The sequence below is a fragment of the Sinocyclocheilus rhinocerous genome, unplaced genomic scaffold, assembly GCF_001515625.1.
Source record: "Sinocyclocheilus rhinocerous isolate Xijiao unplaced genomic scaffold, SAMN03320098_v1.1 scaffold72, whole genome shotgun sequence".
NCBI classification, from domain to species: Eukaryota; Metazoa; Chordata; class Actinopteri; order Cypriniformes; family Cyprinidae; genus Sinocyclocheilus; species Sinocyclocheilus rhinocerous.
This window is the reverse complement of record NW_015628351.1, coordinates 2,515,391-2,521,040: the sequence shown is the minus strand read 5'-3', so window position 1 is coordinate 2,521,040 and position 5,650 is coordinate 2,515,391.

Sequence of the window (5,650 nt, the reverse complement as noted above, 5' to 3'; positions counted from 1 at the left end):
CTCATGTCGTTCCAAACCCGTAAGACCTTCGTTCATCTTCGGAACATAAATTCAGATATTTTTGGTGAAATCTGGGAGCTTTCTAACCCTGCATAGATAGCAACGCAACTGACACATTCAAGGCCCAGAAAGGTAGTAAGGACATTGTTAAAATAGTCCATGTGACATCAGTGGTTTAACCATAATGGTATGATATTTGTGAGCAAAGAAAAAAAAAAAATTACTTTATTCAACTATTTCTTCTCTTCTGTGTCAGTCTTCGACGTGCGTTCACGAGAGCACCATGACACATGTGTGTGGTTCTGCTGATGCAGGAGCCGGAGAACTATCCCTTTAAGACCGAAACATACTCTACACAACTTGAACGCAGTCACATCTTGCTATACAAGATCATTTTTAAGTGTAAAAAATCTTCAGATTCTGAATCTTGCTGGAAATAGTAGGTCATCTGGGGACTTTTTGCCTTCTGTTTTATGAATACTGTGAATTTGGACATTCTACTTTGTTCACATTCTTAGTCCTGCGACAAGGGGCACATCCGACTTTTTTCTTTAACATATAGTATATGAAAAACAGTAGGCCTACACCAAAAAAGTGGTATGTCTGAAGTCATAGTATTCAAAAAGTGTAGTATGTAGTATAAGATGTAGCATGTTCATACTATCCATATTCGTACTATATAATGTAGAACATACTTTTTTAACAGTTGTGAAGTAGGTTTCAAACCAAATGTACTGTAGTATCTACTAGACAGTATGCGATTTCAGGCCGATAGCTTTCTTTTTCAGGTCAACTACTGCCATGGAACAGCAATAGTTTTAGGAGAATCTTGCTACGCAAATTAGTTTTGTTTAAAGCAACTTACAGGCTCAAAACAACAGTGATCATTCAATGGCTGCCGCATGATTCAGCTCTGGGGTGGCTGTGGACAATTATGTAATAAACTAAACCATCCACAACTTTGATGGCCAAATATGTGGGCATGGCTGTGTGGAAGAATGGAGACATGATTTTGCAAATATGGCAAGACAAAATTACAAGGCCGTAAAAGGAAAACAAATCTTTCTGCAAAAATATGAAGTGACTGCTCAAGCCAATGACTTCTGTTCCCCACTTTTGACTGCTCTAGGCGCACCAGAGGCCAGTCTCGTGAGACTAGTTCCCTTAGGAGCCTCTGCCAAGTGTGCTTCATTGGGTCCTGCCCCGAGCAGGCTCTGGTCTAGTCTTCCTAGCAGACGACGTGGGTCTGAGGGCCGTCGTTTTCAATAGGAGACTTCAGCTATGAGAGTCCTGATGCTATGGCTCAGGACCTCGGAGGGCAGGCCCCCTATGAGGGTCCTGATGCTGTGGCTCAGGACCTCGGAGGGCAGGCCCCTCTGGGGAAGAGCGGTGTACACCGCATTACACTGTGCCCGTCTCTCCTCAGTGCCCTCAGGAGATCAGTCTGCCAACCCTGCCGGTGTTCCAGGGGGAATCATAGCGGTGCTAAGAGGCTCACGACCTCCACGGAGGTCTCTAGAGCAGCTAGTACGGCTGTCCCCTGCCGGTCCTCCGCTTCAGGGCACGGAGCTAGCTGCTCTGGTTATCCCAGAGGTCAGTCTAGAGAGACTGATTCCCTTAGTAGACTATTTGGCAGCGTGAAAACTACTGCCAAACGTGTCTCAGTGGGTCCTGCACACTGTAGTGAGAGGCCACAGAATCCAGTTCGGTTCTCCTCCGCCTCAAACTCACTCTCATGTTGTTCTCGCACGTCAAGCACGCTTTTAAACGTCCGTGTGCTGTAGGGTGTGCATTATTATTATTTCCCATTTCATATTTTATAGTTATTTCCGATTACATTTCCAGCGTCTTGTTTTTTAAATGCAAAAAGGCATTCTCTGAATAGAACAGCCGCTTAGGACTCACGTGCATGAAGCGCCATCTACAGGTATTTCCCTAAACAACCATAGGTCAGATTTTCTGGCACAGAATGAGAGTTTATTAAATCACGAACACGATTATTTATTTTTGCTAATTATTATTTTATTTTAGTTCGTTTTTCAGTTACTGTTGTTAGTTTCGTTTAGTTTTAGTTTTTCACTTATTTAGAAATTTTAATTTTATTTCAGTTTACGAAAATGTTTTTTGACCAATAGTTTTAGTCTTAGTTTCAGTTTTCGTTCACGAAAATAACCTTGCTCCGCATCACACTGGTGCCATTTAGGAGAATATCTGCTAAACAGCTTATGCTATTCTGTGTCAGCTGTGTTTCACAGTCAACACATGGCTTTTTGGCTAGGTTTAAAACAAGGAAAGTGCACTTTTAGATAAACAAGGCAACATAATAGATGCACTTGTGGATGTAGAAAAACAAAGTTCTTTAAGACCCACTGGATTGCTTGTAATAAAGATCTAAATGCAAAAGATAGGCACGAGAGTCCGCTGTTTCTGTCAGTGGTGAGTTTTGTGATAGCCTACTTTTAACAAGAAATGTGCTGTATTTAAATGTGTTGCCACTTGCTTGAGCAACTTATTATACAAACCTAGAAGTCAAATGCATGAATAATACGATGTTTATATTTATTGAGTTTAAACTAATGTCTATGAAACATAGGCTACTGTACTGTATTGTGACAAAAGAGGATCACAATGCTGAAAAAGCTTTTTCAGTAACAACGTTTGGATTTGAAATCAAAATAATTGATAAATGTTGTGTGGTAAGCAGCGGCGGATCAGTAGCGGACTGCAAACGTGCCCTGTGTGAAAGCACAATGAGTCTGTGCTGCTTCTGCACCGCATAGCCTACGCACATGGACCGCATACGCACTGCAGACGGAGTATGTGTGAAACAAGCGTAAAACAAAACCCTGTATGCATCCTGATGTTTACAACCAATGGCTTCATAAAAACACATTTAGTAGGTCGTCTCTAAGAGTTGAATCCCAATATCCAAAATCTCAAGCAGAGCGCTTACACATCACAGCAGATCAGACATTTGATCTGTGAGTATAATTAGTTTTGAACGGGTTTCTGACCTTGTCAGTTTTGCAGAATGCTCTTAGGTCCTATATGGAAAATTGTAAAAGGGTTGTTAAAATGGATGTGGGCTTTCATAATGCAAAATAGTCAGTCAGATGGAGGACTGCATGGCCGTGGGAACTAGGGGTGCTGCAGCACCCCCCGCTGCAGGGCCGGGTCTGAGATTTTCCTTGTGCCCCTCGATCATCCCCAAGATACTTAATTTTTGTGATTGTTTTGTGATTAATTATTTATTAAACTGACCATAAATATATAGCCTATAGCGGTTGTAATTTTCTTGGGCGCCTCGCGGCGCGCTTCCCTACATCCCCCACCTCACACTGACAGAATTTCATGTGAAATGTTCACGCGATATTACCGTAATTTTACATTCCGACGTGTAAAAACTATTCACGTCCTCGTACTTTTTATGAGCCGGTTTCAGAAGCTTTCTCGCTTCTCAAGACGGCCACCGTCAGTCACATAAGCACATATCTTTAATTGCGCTCTAGTCTCTGGACAAACGCGCTCAAACCACTGTAGCCTAATGTAATCTATTAACTACGAACATCATAACGTTTTAGGCAAGTAGGCTACCATATTATGACATAAAATATTTTAATAAGACTGAATTTGTATTTAACCTGATCACGTTTAATAAAAAGACATTTTAAGTTTAATTATAACGCCGCATGTCCACGATTATTCAAACAACGAACAAATTATACAGCTAGCAAAGAACATTTACGTTATCAAAGAATATCACTGAATTCAGTCTAGCGTGAGTGTAAGCACTCTAAAAAAAGCTATAATATAATCAGTGATGTTGTCTGCAGTGTATGATGAATTAATCTCCTATTTACATGGCATGTACATCTGCACTTTGTTGTCGTCAAAGTGCACTGACCAAAAATTTCGCGTATCAGCGACGTTAATATTTAGTAAAATCCCCTTAAATAATAGAAATACTAAAGAAAAAATTCTTGAACTAAAATCACAAAAGCACAAATATATATTGGTTCGCATATAACTCTGTCTTCATGTGTATGTTAATCTATAAGAGCTTGGGCGGTTTAATATTACGATTTTGTCAAAAATCCCCCACCATGGCCCCGCCCTGCAACATCAAGCCCCGCCCCCAGCGCCCCCCAGATAAAATATGTTCCCACGGCTATGGAGGACCGTAGGGAGTTAAATTACTAATGTAAGTCAAATTGATGCAATTGACTAAATTGCAATTTAGTCAATATATTCTTATGAAACACAAAATTCATCTATCTATCTATCTATCTATCTATTCCTTGTATAGTAAGCAATCGGATGTCTCCAGGGTTGCTCTCTGTTTAAGTATATTAGGCTATTCAACACAGTTTCAGTAGGTAGGATCAGGGCTGTCATGTGTAGATGTCTCAGACTCCTCGGCGTCGATCTGAGGAGGAGTACAGTTGTATAAGAGGAAAAGGAGAGCTCTGTATTATTCAGTACATCGCTGTGTGGCATAGCATGGACCTTTCCGTTGCTTGTGTTCTTACAGATGGTCTAGTTTAAGCGCACAGTTAACTGAGTGCGCCCACATCACCGGACTTCACATTGGTGACAAGAGAAGTAGGCCTAAACCAAAGAAAACAGAACAAGGTAAGCAGACATACTTTTTATGCTTTACTGTACTGTGAAGTGAGATATGGAAAAAATAAGGCAGAGGAAAACAGCTTACACAAGAGCACTGGATTCGTTTTGTGCTTATCTGTAATAAGATGAAATAAACAGTTCTTCCGTTTGGTAGCCTATCCACGCTATAGTTTTGTTCGTAACACACTGTTTAAAATAGTAAGCTGCTTACATAGACGATATATATTTTGAATGATTTGTGATGCGTTTACTGATTTGGAAACGCGCCCAAAATGCTGTTTTAGTTTTGAGAGAGTCTAAATTCGAGTGCTTATTGCGGATGTATCTAATGAAAGGCTATGGCAGATGAATTTGGGTTATGAGGGTAGATTATACCTAAGGCTACGGTAGGTTTAATGTGATTATTGTCTCAGTTTGAACGCATGACATAAACACTGAGTTTCAGATGCTTGTGACGTTTGTTGACTCGTGCAGTATTGTACAGTGTTTCTCAAACAACCTACAATATTTCTGAGTGGTCTAAAATTAACTGCCATCTTAATTTAGGATTAATTAAAACATTTTCTCAAAAGGACCCACTTTATTAAGTGTGGTATTTAGGCTACTAATATTTAAATAAGTTGATACAACCTGAATAAATAGTAAATAAACATTTTCTAACAAAAAGTGCAAAGTAACGAGTAGAAAAAAAGAAAAATGCACAAAGAACTTGTATGGAGATTCTTTCATCTATAGATTTTCCCCTGACCTTCTTTTCTCTATAAAATAAGGGTACACACTATTGCTGAAAAACACAATCACTACTTAGCAGTCAGATGTCTGTATGCACAAAGGCACAGATCCCTAAACAAGGCCATATCTGCAGATAAAACTTTGTTTGTAGAAGCATTTTTAAAATTTGAATTAGCACCTCATGACTACACCACATTATGTACGAGAAGCTGCAAAAGACACCGGCGCAAGTGGAATTTACAAAACATGGTGACATTAATTTTTAAGTAAATATAATGGGCGATATATTGCG